General features: G+C 43.9%; 1 protein-coding gene and 1 long non-coding RNA gene across 2 annotated transcripts in view; one reads left to right on the plus strand and one right to left on the minus strand.

Moving 5' to 3' along the window:
* The window catches only part of ADRA1B (adrenoceptor alpha 1B), a 48,028-nt gene that overhangs the window by 20,483 nt on the left and 9,313 nt on the right, over positions 1–18,232 (minus strand). The window lies entirely within an intron of this gene.
* Positions 8,449–18,023, plus strand: LOC139075062 (uncharacterized). The gene is made up of 2 exons (XR_011525095.1): positions 8,449–8,753; positions 17,769–18,023. It is a non-coding gene; the product is annotated as an uncharacterized lncRNA (long non-coding RNA).

Raw genomic sequence — 18,232 nt, forward strand, 5'->3', positions numbered from 1 at the left:
GAGACCCAACTATCTGGGCTAAACGCTGTTATGATTAACTCTGGGGAGCTTGGTATAGATTTAGGATGAAAGGTACAGGGACTTCCAGCTACGAAAATTGGTCAGCAGTCAGGAGCCCAAGTTTAATCTCTTGAAACTGATGGGCAAGTGTGGCCATGCTTCCTAATTAGGCAGCGGCAATGTAATTGATCAAATCAACGCCCTTCATGACGCAAAGCCAAAGAACCCAGGGACAGCTTGAGCTTGGATGAGCTTCCAGAAAGCCGGAGAACATGAGTCGCTCTCCCAGCGATGTTAACCTGGTTAACCTAGATTGCTTTGTTAATTGCAGGCTCCTCTCTCAATAACGGATAATACAGTGATGCAATGTGGCTCCCGTGTGCCCCATGTGGCCAGACTCTGGGTTGGGCAATTTAAATTTGTGCTCATTCATTTCTTTCTTGGATTTACAGCAAGCATTAAACTTCATCAGGCTTGAAGTGCTCTTGCTTTCTGGAAAGAAGCAAAGTGACAGCCAGGATCCCCATTTCATTTATGAGTAGCTTTCCTGTTTATTTGAAAGTCAGTGTATTAAAAAAGAATGTAAAAGGGGAGCGATTAGAAGAAATGGCGCTTATTGCAGCAACCAAGTATTGAGAACAACATTTTCAATTTATTTAGTACAGAACAAAGAAAGAAAAGCAGGAGAGAGGCGTCTTTGGGTGAGTGAGATGAGCATGGGATACGGAGGCAGACAGAGCTGGTGCCCAGCTCAGCTCTTGTCACTTATGAGCCCTGAGAACTTGGGCTAATTATTTTACTTTTCCAAGCCTTGGTTTTTTTATTTGTACAATGGAGAGGATGATACCATCCTCAAAGGTTTGTGAAGATTGAATAACGCACTGAAACACCTAGCTCAGCACCGGGGACATAATAATTACTCAGTAAATATTAGTTCTCTGTCATTATCTCGTCCCCTGAACAAAGTCCTGAAACCATGTCTTCATTCTATGTTGCAAACTCATGTATCCTAGTTCTGCTGTCTGTGCCCCTGGATTTCCAGATTGTTCTTCTAGGCAAATGCAACTTACAGTCTTTCCAGAACTTGCACCACATGATTCTTAAGAGGGGGGTTTAACAGAGTCTGGTATTGGGAATTTATGTCAAGTTTGAAAAAGCATATTCAATATTATACTATTTTTTTTTTTTTGAGGAAGATTAGCCCTGAGCTAACATCTGCTGCCAATCCTCCTCTTTTTGCTGAGGAAGACTGGCCCCGAGCTAACATCTGTGCCCATCTTCCTCTACTTTATACGTGGGATGCCTACCACAGCATGGCATGCCAAGCGGTGCCATGTCGGCACCTGGGATCCGAACCGGCGAACCCTGGGCCACTGAAGCAGAACGTGGGCACTTAACTTCTGCGCCACCAGGCCAGCCCCTATACTATAATTTTTTATGTGAAAACCCTGTTGCTTCAGAATACCTATCACAGAATACAAAGCTCATATTTTCTTGGCTAGTGGTCTAAGAATCTCTGATTGCAGACGGCATGTGACTTTCAGTTTAGAAAAAGGGGTCATGGGTTAAAGCAAGACTGAGAAAATTGATTTACAGAATGTCATTCTGGCAAAATACACTTGGAATGCCAGAGAGTGACTGGAAGGGGGCCTAGAGGAAGCTTGGGGGATGTGGATAACCTTTTCTTTCGTGTTCTCGGTGCTGCTTATAGGGGTGTGTCCACTCTGTGAAGCCTGGTAGGGCCCTGTCCTCATGGTTGGTGCACTTTTCTGCATGTATGTCACAGTCCAATAAAAACTTTAAAGAATAATAAGTGGCACTTACTTCACACACATTCAGTATGCGATGGGACAAGGCCTGAAGATGTCTCATGTCAACTCATTAAGGAAGGCAGGGACTTTTCAGTAAATCCTAGACCACACTTTTTCCTGGATAGTCTCCATTTTTATACATAAGAACAGAGCATAATCCCAAGCCATGGTCAGCTCTCTCCTGGACCACCGCTGCAGCTTCCTGAGTGGGCTCCCTGCCTCCACTCTTGAGCCTCTCCATCCATTCTCTATGTATCCACAGAGGTCTTTAAAAACCATAAACCAGATTATATTATTTCCTTTTCTAAAACCTCCAATGACTTTCTTTTTTTTTAAAGATTTTATTTTTCCTTTTTCTCCCCAAAGCCCCCCGGTACATAGTTGTGTATTTTTAGTTATGGGTCCTCCTACTTGTGGCATGTGGGATGCCGCCTCAGCGTGGCTTGATGAGCAGTGCTATGTCCGCACTCAGGATCGGAACCGGCGAAACCCTGGGCCGCCGAAGCAGAGTGCAAACTTAACGACTCGGCCACGGGGCCGCCCCCCTCCAATGACTTTCTACTGCACTTAGAGAAAACTCTAAACTCTTTATCATGACCGAGAAGCTCGAACAAAATGTTCATGCTATCTTTCTGTCTGACATCATCTGTCACCTCTCTCCTCTTTCTCTTCGCTCCAGCACTCCAGCTGCCATTTTCCTGTCCCTCTCTGGTACACCACCTCATTTTATTTCTTTCCTGGTATTTACAACGATCTGATATCATACTGTTTATTTACATATGTCCTATTCGCCCACGCCCACCCCCTAAGAATGGAAGCTTCCTGAAGGAGGAGGCTTTGCCGTCTCCTTCACTCTCGGATCTGCGGTGCCTACAAGACAGCCTGAAACACAGTAGGTACTTCAGAGGTGTGTGGCTGTGTGATCTTTATAAGCCTCTCAATCTTTGAACTTCAATTTCTACATCTGGAAAATTAGGCTAATAATAAGCCTCTCCTCCCACCCCCAGGGTTGTAAGATTACAGGAGATAATGTGTGTCAGGCCCTTCACACAGCGCCTGGCACGTTGTACAAATAGTGGCTGGACTCCCCGGGTGCTAATTGCAAGGCTTTATTATCTTACGCCCACTAGAGACCTCCGATTCATTTATCATGAGAAAGCAATCATCTTTTATTAGGGACTCTTTGACAAAATGTAACATGACATGTCGAGAGACCAGGTTTCCCATTATTCTGAGTTTTTTTTGTCTAAGTGTTATCCATTCTCTGTACGATGTATGATTATCGACTGATTAACAGAGGCCTCGTGCTACTTCGATCATTCTTCAAAAGACAGGGCAGATGGAATTTGTACTTAGAAGAATGAGCAGCCTGTAGGACACTGCAACACGGTCAGACATGTAAGAAACGAAGACACAGGAGCATGACACTCATGCCAGGAGATGGTGGCCGGTGAGAAAGCAGACTGCCAAGGCTTTCCGCTCTGATGAATGGGACCATTTGTTCCTGGAGCATCCTGAGTAAATGAGTATCTTTAGGAGGGTTTTTTTTGTAAAAAAAAGAAACAAAAAAAACCTGCTAGAAAGGCTCAGAGGGAACAAGACCTGTCTGCTTTAAGAAGTTCGCAAAGGTAAAAGTTCGCATCTTTATAAGATAGTGATGTAAAGAAAAGGACAAATCTCGGGTAAGGAACCTCATTGCATGACAAAGAGGTACTGATTTGAAAGGAAGAGAGAATCTAGAAAAATAAAATTGGGGAGCGAGAGTCAGAGAGAGAGAGAGAGAGAATGAATGAGAATGAGAGCCAATTGTGGTAGTAAGTCAATCACCCAGTAATAATATACTGATGGAAGAAAATCATCACAGAATTTTAGCTACAAAGTGAGAAAGTGTTCCATTGTGTTCTTTTTTTATTTCATCTTTTTTTTCTTGTGATCTAGGGAAAAAAAGATTGAAAAAAAATGGGGGAAAAATCAAATCGAAAGCAAATTTCTTCCTGTCCCCAAACCCTGAAAAAAAAAAATCCCCTTAAGTAGGTCACACGCAGCATCCTCAATCATCTGGGCAGAGGCACAGGCTACAGGAAGCATAAAAGAATTTCAAGGCGTTACCTAGATAGACCTGGTTAGTGAAAGGTGATGACAGCTGACACGGAGAAGAAATCATCCAACTAACAACTTTTAATCAGGTTGGGGCTAGGGAATTAGGGACCTTCAGCTCTGGGCTCCTTCAGCAGGAAAGCCAGAGGAAGCAGCCCTGTGGGGGTATTTTTAGCTCTGGAGAGTTCAAGGCTAGGCAAAGTTTAAAAGTAAGTTTGTTTTCCCTGGGAAAATATAAGAGACCAACTAACAAAGTATCTGATTATACTTGGTTTATTTCTTTGAAACTTGCTCTTTATTATATTTCTCTTTATCCCCCACTGAGATGATCTAATTTATGTTTTTATTTTAACAAAGAGAGCTTTAAAAATTGTTAATTACACATGTAATAAATGAACATTTCTTCTTCGTAACATTAAGAACATACTTTTTGTCCACTGCCCCCAATTCCAGGCCCTTCCTTCAGAGGTAGCTAGTGTTATCTTTTTGGTGCATAATCTTCTAGGTTTTTTCCTATGCATTTTCCTACATTTACTCATAGAAAATAGAATATTTGAGCTTTTTAATTTTTATTGTAATATTTATACTATAGGCAACTCTCTGAAACTTGCTTTTTTTACTCGCCTCAAAGATTTGTCTTCAAGATCTTTCTTAATTAGTATACAGGTCTAATCCATTCTTTCCAACTGCTGTATCAAAGTCCACTGTGCGCATGTGTCAGGGTTTACTTCCTCACTCACCGACAGATGCACTTATAGGCTGTTTCCCAATTAAAAGAGTATTTTTTTTTTTTTTTTAGAAAATAACAGCTTTGTTGAGACATATCACATACACTAAAATTCACCCTTTTATAGAGTACAATTAGTGGTTTTAAGTATACTCACAGAGTTACACAACCATCACCACTACCTAATTCCAGAAGATTTTCATCACCCTCAAAAGAAACCCAGTGCCCATTTGCAGTCAATCTCGTTGACCCCTCTCCTCAGCCTCTGGCAACCACTAATTTACTTTCTCTCCCTGCGGATTTGCCTATTCTGGACATTTCACGCAACGGAATCACACAATATGTGACCTTTCTGTTTGGCTTATTTCCCTCAGAGTACCCTTTTCAAGGTTCATCCATGTTGTGGCACGTCTTGGTACTTCGTTCTTTTCTTTCGGCTGAATAATATTCCATTGTACATATTCATCAGATTTGTTTACCCATTTTTCAGCTGATGGGAATTTGGGTTATTTCTGCTTTCTGGCTATTATGAATAATGCTGCTATGAACAATTGTATACAAGTTTTGTGTGAGCGTGTGTTTTCAGTTCCCTTGGGTATGTATCAGGAGTGCGACGCTGGGTCATCAGGCAACTCTATGTTTAATTTTTTGAGGAACTGCCAAACTGTTTTCCAAAGTGGCTTCATCACTTTACATTGCCACGAACGTATTTTTTTTAAACAAGAAAGAACATACACACGGCGCAAACGGATGTGTTTATTCTCTCAAGACATCATTATCCACCATGTCTGGAGCAAGCTGAGAACACACTGACTCAGCGTTGTCCAACGGAACTTTCTGCAATGAGGAAAATATTCCAACTCTGTGCTGTCCGATGCGGTAGTCACTAGTCATGGGTGGCTACTGAACACTTGAGATGTGACTACTGTGACTGAGGAATTGAATTTTAATAAATCTAAATTTGATTGGCCTCATGTGGCCAGCGGCTACTGTATTGGACAGCAGAGTCCTTATTCTCTCCTGTTTGTAAGAACTCACAGTTCCCCAAAAGGTTGCCTTAAAGATACTGGAAAAGTACCTTGCAGCTCCAAATTAGGTCTTGTTGCAGACATCACAGAGAAGAAATTCAGAGGCTGCGATGCCTTAAATCAGAACTGCACCACATGGAAATTCACGTAACTCCCCCTTTTTAAGGATGTGTTTGGAAAATTGGCACTTCATGCATCTCCTTTATGTTTTCAGCTCTCTTGGTTTAAAGAACTGTATCGTTTTGTTTCTTAGTACAAGAGTAATACATATTCACCACAGAGAAGCAGGAGAAGAAAATAAAAATGGCCACAGGTAATTATTGTTAATATCTTAGTGTGTGCGTGTGTGCACACACGCATGTGGGTACATGTGTGTATACACGGAGTTCATCTATTTTTCAGCTTTGTGGACAGGAGCAGAAGTGACACTGGAACCAGTCTTGTTCCTTCCTCACAGTTCCTCCTCATAGCTCCTGTGACAAGATTTGATTCACTTACTGAGTCCTCACTGTGCGCCAGACCTGTGCTGCGTGAGACCCAGTCTCCCATGGGAGATGGACATCAAAACCCCATTCCAGCCCAGCGTGACAAGGTTCTGATAGGGGTGGAGTGAGAAGAGAGAAAGCACAGGACGGGAGTAGCCACAGCCTGAGGAACTGTGGAAGGCTGCAAGGGGGAGGTGACATTTGAGCTGGACATCTGAATTGGAAGAATTCATGACACAGAGAAGAGGGCGGGGAGCATCGCAGGCAGAGGGGACAAGGTGTGCAAAGGGTTAGGACCTGAATGAGCCAGGTGTGTTCAGGGAAGGCAGACTGCTCCTGTGTGGCTGGAAGGGTGACAGCATGGGTCACTTGTGGCTTTCTGCTTTATTGTCATTTAATTTTCCTATTAGTCTGATGAGATAAGTAAAACATCATCCCCATTTTATAGGCAGAAAGTGGGAGCTGAGATGAAGTAATTTGCCCAAGCTTGCACAGTGAGTGAGGGGCAGAGCTGGGATTCCGGTGTGTCGATCACAAAGCTTAGTCTTGAGAGATGAGGTGGGTTGGAGCCCAAGTACAAAGACCAATTTTCTGCCTTGCTCAGGAATGCAGAAGTTACCCCGTGGGTAGTTCAGCAGGATCCTGGCGTGACCGGATTTACGTTTTAGGAAGGTCACTGTGGCAGCAATGCAAAGACAGTTTTGGAAAGAGTTCAACCCACACTGTAAATAGGTCAGCAGTTTACCTGGGACTGAATCACTCTCTCTACACACACACACACACACACACACAGCTTCAAAGACAGGCGCCTCTGGGAATCCACCACTTTTTGTTTCTCTCTCCCTTCCTAAATGAAAATCCATAGCAGCAGATGAAGTTCTGTGTTTATTCCAGACCATGGATGAAGAAGATTGGGAGGGAAGGGACACAGCTCCTTGCTGGGGGATCTTGGAGAAAACACTTCCACGTGGCCTGTTTCCTCTCCTGTAAAATGAACTTCTTGGCATTTCCGTCTTTAAGTGCCCTTTCCATTTTTAACATCGCCCGGCTCTTAAGAGCAGCGGGACCTATTCAGGCGTTTCACTGTGGCCGCACACCATGATTTTTGGAGAGCTAAGACAGTCGCTGATTGGCTGCCTCAGAGCACTTCCTGCACGAGACCAGAGAGCTGGTTTTCCCAGCATCACTGAAGACATAACAGAATCTTCTTTTGTTTTCAGGCTAGGCCAATGGCAGCAAATAACCTAATTAGGACCTCACAAGCAGCTTGCCCAGTGAAAGCTAATTTAATTAGGGTCTTATTAGTTGTTATAACTACTTTTTAATGAAGCTTTATTACATTCAACTACGCAGATCCCAAGCAATTGTATTAAATGTTGGCAAACAACCGATTAGTCTTTGATTTCACTTCTTTTTTGCATCGTTCCCACTTATCCTGATATTCAGATACCTGTAGTTCATTTTTTCTCTTCAAAGCCAGGTGCAACCTTGAAGGCATATTTTCCTTCTTTATCTCGCTTCCTATTTCTCTGGGATTCCCTGTCCACTGGCGTTGTATAGGAGCAATATGAGGGAGGGGAAAAGGCTCCTCAGTGGCCTTCCATATTCTCTAATATTTCCACCATTTCTCTCCCAAGCTGCCCAATTTTGAGGACTGACAGCCCCTGGTTGAAACGCCAATGGTATTTTGGAGGCAAACAAAGAAAACCATTATTATGAATTAACACCTTGGAGAGGATTAGCTCATCATATTAGCTAATTGGCCAACAAATGAGACTTCAAGAGAATCAGTCCTGGATTGAGTAGTTTTCGATGGTTGCTGGTGTGTAGAGGAGGATGGGAAAAAAACAATAATTAGTTTCTACTATGCATCAGGCACTGGGCTAAATATTTTCACATCTATTATCCCATTTAAGCCTCTTAACAACCTTGATGTGAATGTATTATTATAACTGATTTACAGATGAGAAAGAGGAGTACAGAGAGGCTGAGTCAGCTTCAAAGTCACATAGCCACTAAGAGGGAGAGTGGGGATCTGAAGTCTCAGGATGCGAGGCAGAGCCTAGGAGCAGGCTGCAGTGGGGAGTCTTGGCCTCTAGGGGGCAGTGTTAGGATACTGCCAGTTAAGCATCCTGGGGGATTACCTGTGGGGCGGGCGAACGCCAGGATCGGTGGCTGAGGGTCACAAAGACGAACTTGGCAGAGCTCACAATTTGGCCCCAGCAGGGCTGACCTGTCTGTGCTCTGTCTCTCCTCGTCATCAACGGGCAGTGTGACGTCATTTTTAAGAGGATAGGCTCGGCATCAGGCTGACCCAGATTCAGAGGCTGGTTCCAGCCCTCTTCTGCAGGCATGACCCTGGGCAAGCTGTTTAAGCTCTCTCAGCTGCAATTTTCTCATCTGGAAAAAGTGATCATGGTATCGCTGTCATATTCTTGTTGTGAAAGTTAAAAGATACGTGTCAAGCATCCAGCCCGAGGAAAGTGCCGGCAAGCAGCGGCTCCTCCACTTCTGAATTGGTACTGATGAGCTGCGTGGCTACAGTGGGAGGGCCACGGACAACAGGAAATGGACTCACAGGGAAAGTGGGATCCAGCCTTCTTAGGTTAGTGCTTCTTAAACTTGAGCATGCATAAGAATCACCTATAGGGCTTGGGGGACCCCAGATTGCCTGGGCTGCATCCCCAGTTTCTGATTCAGTAGGTCTGGGGTGAGGCCCAAGAACTGTCATCTCTAACATGTTCCTGGTGGATGTTGATGCTGCCGGGCTGGGGACTGTATTTGGAGACCCACTGGAGAAGGCCACTCCTGGTGGGTGCTCTCTGACCAACACAGAGGGGAGCTCTGATCCCTGGGATGGCCATGTGCAGAATATTCTGAGTCCGCCTATGCCTGGGGTGAATCAGAGAAGCAGAGGTCTGGCCTCCCTCCTCTTTCATGCTTCTGTGGTTTCTTGAGCCTTTGGGAGCCAGTCTTTGTAAACGGGCCAAAAATGTTCGCTCAATTATGATGCCTGATTTATTTTTCGCCAAGCTGGTCCCTGGGCCTGCTTAGGTTGAAGAAATGTTTGTGGTTTAAATGAACCAATTTTGTGGCTGAAAGTGCTCATACAATTTGTTCTTCACAGAGAGCAGAGGGGCTTAGGCGCTTGGTAACAACTTCTAATTAATCTCGTAGCCTGAAATTTTACATCTTTAATAAGTTTATCACTGACTTAACAAATAAGATAGATATTCTCAGAGATGCAGAAGCAACAGTGCTTGCCTTCTATCATTCTTTTTACCAAGAAGGAGCATCTTACTGGATACTAGTGAGATAACGTATGTGAAAGTGTCTAGCGTAATGTCTGATAAATAAAAAAATTATCATTTGTTACTATGTTTATTGAACAAATGGTTTTTGAGCCCTTCTAACTAGTGATAACATGCTTTATATTAGGGTTTCTCTGCTTTGGCACAATTGACATCTTGGGTCAGACGGTTCTTTATTGTGGGAGCTGTCTTGTGCATTGTAGGATGTTTAGCTGTATCCCTGCCTCTCCCACTAGATGCCAGTAGCACACCCCAGTTGTGATAATCAAAAAAAAGGTCTCCAGACATTGCCAAATGTCCCCTGGGGGGCAGGGGGAATCACCATTGGTTGAGAACCATTGCTTTTTTTTTTTTTTTTGAGGAAGATTAGCCCTGAGCTAACTACTGCCAATCCTCCTCTTTTTGCTGAGGCAGACTGGCCCTGAGCTAACATCCATGCCCATCTTCCTCTACTTTAAGAACCATTGCTTTTACATGAATAATCTTCTTTCATCCTCAAGACGACCCAGTGAAGTAGGTATTATTTGTCCCATTTTAGAGAGAGGGGAAAGGAGGAACAGAGAGGTTGAGCAATTTGCCACGGACCACACAGCTAGTAAAGGAGCAGGAGCAGAATTTGAACTCAGAACTGACAAAATCCACAGTCTCAGTCTTGACCTCTCTTCTCCCTGCTTCTGTGAGGATACACTTGAGAAGGTGTAGAGAAGAGTCCACTTAATCATATGCATCCTGGTGGTCGCCTGTGAGAAGGAGAGCGGTGAAGGGGAAGAGGACTGGGGGCTTTTAGATGCATTTGTAACATTTCATTTCTTAAAGGAAGAAAAAAGATATATAGCAAATTCAGTAACATGTTAACATTTGTTAAATCTGGGTGGAGGAGTCACGGGCGTCTCTCTTAAATTATTTTTTGTACTTTCTGGAATGACTGAGATATCTCATAATTAAATATCCAAACAATTTTAAAAAGTAGAAAAGTTAGTTCAGGTCTTCTGATATTTCCCGAGCATATGACCATCACACCTGGCACTCTCTTTACTTCGTCTTTCTTAACAGAAGGATCCCCCAACCTTCTAATGAGAAGGAATCAGTTCTGGTTTTGTTTCCCCGAAAGACACAGCCCATTCACAGAAGTAGTCATAATCACAATCATATCAACAAGTACTTATTAAATATCTCTTCCCAAGTGGATAATATATTAGAGGCTTCACGTGCATTAACAGTCCTGATGTTTATAAATATTTCCTAGTGTTTTGTACCCAGTCTTTGCATCCACTTTCTTATTTATTCCTCCCTATTCTTTTGTGAGCACATGATTTCAGGCTCATTTTGCAGGTGAATTAACTGAGGCTGAGAGAGATGACCTGCAGAGTCAGGACTTCAGACCTGATTTGTCTGATTTCAATGTCCCTGTTCTCTCTTGTACCCTGAGCTGCCACTCAAACAGGAGTCATGAAGGGCTAACGAGGATGTCCCAGAGAAAGCAAGGTGCACCATCTTCCCTGGATGAGGGGGTGGGATGGCAGTGACAGAGCTGGATGGCAGGAACGGCATTCCTGGTTGGGTTCTGGGAATCACTGCCTGATCCCAGGCCCCTGGCTTAGCATCAGCTTGATCTCTAGACCCTGTGGCAGTAGGTCAAAGCTCACCCCCTCCCTGCCCTGTACTAGGTGCTGGCTCCAACACCTCTAGATTTAGTACAGGCTGAAAATAACCCTGCCTCTCCAGCAGTTCAAGGTCAGGATTAAATTATGCCCCTGACCAACCAGGGCCCATGGACTGTCTTGAGAAAAGCCTCCTTCGCTGGCAGAATCTGCTCAAGGGGCCATCTCCTTGCTTCTTGAGCAGTGCTCAATTCAATTTTCAATTCGTGAGGCTGGCATCTTCCAGAGCCAATTTGAGTTTTGCAACTAAAATGTGGTGCATTTGCCATGCCCTTGTCTAAATATAGACTGTCCATTGTGTTCCCCGGGCCCCCACGGTGGGGTGGGGCCAGCTTGAATGCCCAGAGGAATCCATCCTTATTAACTCAACCTCTGAGTGCCTCAAACTCCGTTCTTTTCCTGAGGGGTGGAGGGCAATGTTTTCTTTTATTTTGTTATGGTTTTAAATCGAGATGTCAGCCCTGGAGCCTTGAACCACCGATGTAGACGTGGTGGGCTGGCAGCTGTGTGAAAGATCAAATCCGTTTACACACACCGTGGGTGACTGCTTTTTGTTCTCAGATCCTAGGTAAAATACACAGATTCCAAGGCCACAGCCTGCTCTGGTTCCCCTGATGGATGAGGTGTTGCATTCCAAGAGGGCACTTTGCTGGCCCTGAACTCTGGGAAGCTGACACCAAATTAGTTGAAAGGATACAAAGCTTTCAAGCCACCTTATCAGCTCTGAGGGGAAGCTGATTTGTCATGTAGATATCTGAAACTTCTCCGGCCCCAGGCGAGGAGGAGCTATTGATATGAAAAGTGGTTTCTTCAGCTATGCTGACACACATCCAGTGGGAGTGCAAATTGCTACACTCTTCCCAGAGGGTAATTTGATAATATACATCTGATGCCTTTCTCAGGAGTCTTCCTTTTGATCTAGCCATTCAAAGTGGACTTTATTCTAAGGAAATCCTAAAGGGCAGGTGCACAAAAGATACTAAAAATGTGTGCATAAGAATATTTGTCACAGCTAAAAATTGAAAACAAATGTACAACAAGAAAGGATGGATTATCTTAAACTTACAAAAAGATGCTTAGCCTCATTCACAAAAATTTCACCTATGGAGTTGGCAAAGATGAAAAAGTTTGATAACACAGTGTCAGTGAATGTGTGGGTGCTCTCAAAAGTCAGTTATGGAAATGCAAGTTGGTGCAATCCCTATGGAGGACTATTTGGCAATATTTATAAAAATTAAAGAAATTTACACAGAATAGTCCACTTTCAGGATTTTATCTTACCGATAATGTAGGAAATGGTGAAGTATGTACAAGAGTATTAATTAAAGTATTGTTTGTAATAACAAAAGATTTAAAGCAAGATAAATGTCTTTTTATAGAGGTCTATCTGAGAAAAAAATAGAATGGAGTACTATACAGCTATTAAAAAGAATGAGGTTGCTCTATTTATATTGAAGTGGAGACGCTCTCCAAGATATAATATTCAGTGAAAAAAGCAAGGTGAGAATGGTGTTTATAGTATGTTATTTCCATTAAAAAAGAACACAGAAATATATTTTTGTATGCATGGAATATCTGTGAAAGGATATGGAAGAATGTGGTAACAGTAGTTGCCTAGGGAGGCGGAGTGGCAGAATTGGATGGCTGGGGGCCAGGGAAGTGAGAGGAACAGTCTTTTCACTGTACACTTGGGCCTGGTGAATGTGATACATACATGAGTTGTCGTAAGTGGATCGGTTAAGTACATTATGGTACTTTCTATTATGGAATGCAAGGTGGCATTAAAAATAGGTGAAAAGTAAATAAAAAAATGAAAAGATTCAGATTTATTGAAATGGCAAGAAGTCCACAGAGGATGCTTAGTGATAAAAGCAGTGGTTGATCCAATTTTTGTACAGATATACATATTCACACACACACACACAGGTGAAATAACACAGAGGTGTATAAAAAAAGTTAATAATCTACTCCTCCTCACTTCATTCTACTCATAGAGGTGACTAAGTTAACAGCTTTTAAAAATGGGATCACATATCATTCTACGACTTACCTTTTTAATTTAAATATAGTCATGCGTCCCTTAACAAAGGAAATCCGTTGTGAGAAATGTGCTGTGAGGTGATTTCATCATTGTGTGAACATCAAAGAGTGCATTTACACAAACCTACGTAGTCTAGCCTACTCCACACCCAGGCTGTGTGGTACTAATCTTACGGGAGACCGTTGAATACTCGGTCCGTCATGGACGGACATGTCGTTAGGCGGGGCATGACCGTATCATGAACAACCTTCCTAACTGGACAGATGAGTAGACGTGGACCTAACCTACTTGTTTCAACAACACTTTACATTTTACTTATTTTAAATTTTAAATTCCTTATTTAGTGAAAGTGGACATAATCAGGTTAAACCTAAAATACTAAATATTCCGTGCCCCAGTGATTCCATATCTCCGGAATTTATCCTGAAAATATGGGCACAGACATATACAGAAGAGTACTCATTGCTACATTGTTTGTAGTAGGAAAAGACCGAAAATAACCTAAATGTCAACAATTGGGAAATTGGTAAGTAAAAAGGATACTCCACAAAATGGATTAGTATAGAGCCACGAAAAAGAGAGCAGCAACTGTACGTTCTGACCTAGAACTATGTCCAAGATATGCTGTTGAGTGTAAAATGTGATCTTCACTAGAATGTTTATAAAATGATACCATTTGTAAAAATAAGCAGTGTGGAAACACACACATCCCATACAAATACACACTGTCTATATACACCATCACCCATATGCATATGTACACTTACAAATAAATAGAATATTTCTGGAAGCATCCTCAAGCTGGTAACAGTATTTGCTCCTGGGGAAAAAGACTAAGGGTGACAGATGGAGATGGATCTGAGGTCTGGTGAGGGCAGAAGAATTTTTTTCACTGCTTTTTTTCCTCCTTCTTTCTGATTTAAATAAAAGTCTATTATTATTTTTAAATAAAGAAACTAGTTGATTAAAGAATTGCTACAAGTAATCATGCAAAATAGTTACAAAGCATGATGGCATGCACCCTCCAAGTTCTCTGTGGTCCTAAGACTGTATTGCTTAAAGGAAAAGAGTACAGAAAAACCTCACATTTTGAAGTACATCTTTATAATGTTGTGAGGCAAGGCTTTTATTCTGGGGTTAGGGGGTCTGTGAACTTGGATGCGAAAAAGTACCTTTTCTTTTCCAAACTAATCTTTGGCTGAAAGTTCGCATCTCCTTCAATAGGAATGTAGGCAACAAGCCACAGTGGAATTAGCAGGGTTTGTCACCAATAGAAATCAGATTTATGATATCACATTACATTTGTTGCAGACTTCTTGAAATATTTCCTCTTGTCACTACTTCAAAATTATAGTAGTTATTTATTTGACTTGCTGCTAAATCTTGTTTATTTAATATGTTAATAAAGAGGAACATTTTTTACTCTATAATAAATTTGTGTTTTTTCCAACACTATAATAGCTGTTTCAACATAATCGGTTTCCTTTGAAATCCTGTCTCATTTTATGTATCCACGTGAGAAGGGGCTTCACCGATTGCCAAAGGAACCCGTGGAACAAAAATGCCCAAGAGTCCTTGTGTTAGGGTAAAATCTGAAGGTCTGGGAACAAGAGGCCACAAATGGATGCTGTGAGGGTGTACCTGGAAGCGGGGAGAAGGGAGAGGAGCTCCACCGCTCTCTCTTGATGCCAGGGGGCGATTTATGGCCTGAATATATAAATTGGAGATGTAATTTTTGTTGTTCTTCCAGTCGGTGGAACATCCTCCTCCCCCACCAGCTGCCTCCCTGGACCTCTGCCCGGCCCCGTGCTGATGGTGTGAGCCTGGGGGCCCACGCCTGCGAGTGACAGCGAGCCGGACTTGCCCTTGGTGCGATTTTAACCTCCTTCTGGGGCGCGGCCAGGGTGCTGAGCTCAGCCTGCAAGCGACGCACGTCAGCCTGCCAGGAAACTCTATCTTAAAGAAGAATTTAAAAAGGCGTGCGAAGCCAAGTCCCAAATACACCTTGGCTTCGGGGGAGCAAGACGCTGTGGGCAGATACCCCAGGAAAAAGTTAAATGGGGTTCTGTGAGGAATGGTCCACTTGCATGTGCTAGAACATTCTGTTTCTGAACATTTTGGTCTGATCTGTTCATTGGTGCAACTTTTATAGCCCAGTTCCTGTGCTCTCACCAGAGAGGGGCACTTGAGTGTTCAAAGGGGGCTCAGAAGTGCTGCCGGTGGGTGTGGTGACGAGTGTGCTGTTGACAGAGTCCTAAGAACACCAGCCTGCCAATGAGGACTGTACCCTGGGCTGACTCAGGCTCTGTCATGCCAGGAGGCGGGGTGATGGATGGGGTGCAGATGCCCCTCCCCCGACAGTTATTCCAGCCTTACAAGTCCTTGAGCCACAGCTCGCTTTCCTTCTCCTCCCCCAAACCTAAAATGCCCCCTCTTCTTTCTGTTTCCTCTACATTCCGGAGACACTCCTCATGCAGATCACACCATTTGTCTCGTGCTGAAATGGATCCATTCCTTCATTTACTCTCTTGTTCGCTAAGTATTTAGGGTCAGCCCGCTGTGGATTCAGACCCCAGCTCAGTCATTCACTTGTGTAACCAGGGTACGTTAACTGAACGAAGATTTAAAAATTTCAAACCAACATTCACAATAAGTCCTGTTTCCCACAGAAAACACACATGTGAAGTTGCGTTTTTCCTTCTTTAATTGATGTTCACTTCATGCTCTCATTTCAATCTTTCTCTGAGCTGTTGAGGCTGTGGCTGCCCGATTCTCTCTCCTCTCCCATCTCAGGCTCCTCGGTGAAACTCAGGCACTGTTGGGTGTTCCACTGTAAACACTCAAGTATTGGGGTTTAAAATAGGCACTTTCATCATTCAGGCTGAGATGCTTTTGAGAATAAGGGGGTTATTACAGTCACGTGACGCATAACAATGTTTCAGTCAATGACAGACTGCAATGGTGGTCCCACACGATAAGTACAGCCTAGGTGTGCAGTGCACTCTACCAGCTAGGTTTGTATAAGTGTACTCTGTGATGTTCATACGATGATGAAATCGCCTAATGACACATTTCTAGAATGTGTCCCTGTGGTTAAGCGATAGATGACTGTATGGTAATCATTCCTTGGTAACAGACATAAATGGGAAGTGGCTTAGGTAAACTGGGATGCCTGTTCACCATTATAGAGCAACGCTATATTATCCAACAAAAAGTCCTGGGGTGTCTTTGGAGCACTAGCAAAGCTGGGGCACCTCCATTTTTCGGGAAATAATTTGATTTAAAAAAAGCAAAGTAGACTTCATAGAATAAATCAGAAGGTTGGGGCCTGGTGGCCTGGTGGCCTCGTGGTTAAGTTCGCGTGCTCTGCTTCAATGGGCCTGGGGTTTGCAGGTTCAGATCCTGGGCGCAGACCTAGCACTGCTTGTCAAGCCGTGCCTGTGGCAGCATCCCACAAAAATTAGAGGAAGATGGGCACAGACGTAGCTCAGTGACAACATTGCTCAGGCAAAAAGAGGAAGATTGATGACAGACGTTAGCTCAGACCCAAATCTCCCTCACACACACACACACAAAATCTGAATGTTGTTGGCCTTACACTTACTTAGGGCCCCGTGTGTGTGTGTGTGTGTGTGTGTGTTTTAATTTAGAGTTACATTTGGTGGGGGCAGCATTCACTTCTCAACACCTTGGGCCTCTCTGAAGGTCTTAATCTGACCCCGCTAAAAAGTCACCAGAATCATTTCCTCCTCTCCCACTTCTGCGGGGACCAATTCTGACCATATCCCTCCCAGAAGTGAGAGGGAGGTGACGAGGGCAGGTCAGGTGAGGGCAAATAGGGGCTGATTGGCAGTGGCAACCTTTTAATTGAGAATGAATTTTCAAGCTCCAACCTTGTGTCCTTGCTGGTTGTCACCTATCCAATCTCGCCTCACTGGCCCCATGACCGGGCCGGTACCGGCACTGTGGTTTCATAAGAGCAGTCAGCACAGTCCCCTCTCAATGGACTTGTGGTGGTTCCAAGGAATGGGACAAGTCACTTAACGTCTCACCCATTTCTTCATTTATAAAATGGGGGCAACATGAACACCTAGGCGTAGACTGTGGGAGGCTCAAACGGTTGATGAGGTCTGGCACACACCGTACGAACTGTAGCCGCAATTGCTATTTTTACGGAGAGTCTACAGGTCCAGGTCTCTAGACGTGGAGCACAAGAGGATGAGTCAAACCCGGCCGCCGCCCTCCAGAGTCTGCAGTCTGGTAGCGCTGCTGAAGAGCTGCCTGTCCGTCCTGACCCCCACGGACAAACGTGACGAGCACCATAAACATGGTGTGAAGCAGTGATCACTGCCAGGACAGGGTGGGAACAGGGAAAGATTCCATGAAAGACGCGTCAGCGGAACGGGGGGTTTGCAGGTGGGCAGGATTTGTATATTCAGAGGGTACGGGAATAGCGTTCTGGGCAGAGGGAACAGTCTGAGCAAACGCACAGGGAAAGGAACATGCAAGGCGTATGGTGGAAATGGGAAATTGTTCTACTGGAGTTGGAGGACGCTCATGATTCTTCCGCTGAACTCACGGCGCTGCGCCTTCTCTCATTTGTCTAGCTTTTGTGAGCACCTGTGTTAGGCAGAGGAAAGATGTGGTCACTGCTTACAAGAAGTTCACAGCTTGCAGAGGAGAGAGAAGTCCGTCAGTGACGAAGTTGCTGGAGAGAGCCAATCCTGCAGTGGTTGAGTGTGGCTGAAGGGTACTTGCTTAGCCTCAGGGCTCCTGTCTTCATGGGACCCTCCAAGGGCCTGGGAGGGACCCCAGCAATGGTCATGTGATTTCATAAAGTTTCCAAAAGTAAGATCTATTAACTGCAGTTGGTTAGGACCACTGTCTATTTCCACTCCGACTTCCTTCTGTCCTGTTTCCCCTCACGTGGTGTTAGCGCAGTGGCTGTGGATGTTTTGGGGAATGGGCTAAGAGTGGAATGAAGATACATTTCATTTGGGTTCTGGCCAATATATGTACGTGGGCTGCAATCTTTTCTTTCTGTATAGCTAGGTTATCACCAGCCAGAGTG

Source organism: Equus przewalskii, chromosome 13 (genome assembly GCF_037783145.1).
Source record: "Equus przewalskii isolate Varuska chromosome 13, EquPr2, whole genome shotgun sequence".
In the NCBI taxonomy this organism is placed as follows: Eukaryota; Metazoa; Chordata; class Mammalia; order Perissodactyla; family Equidae; genus Equus; species Equus przewalskii.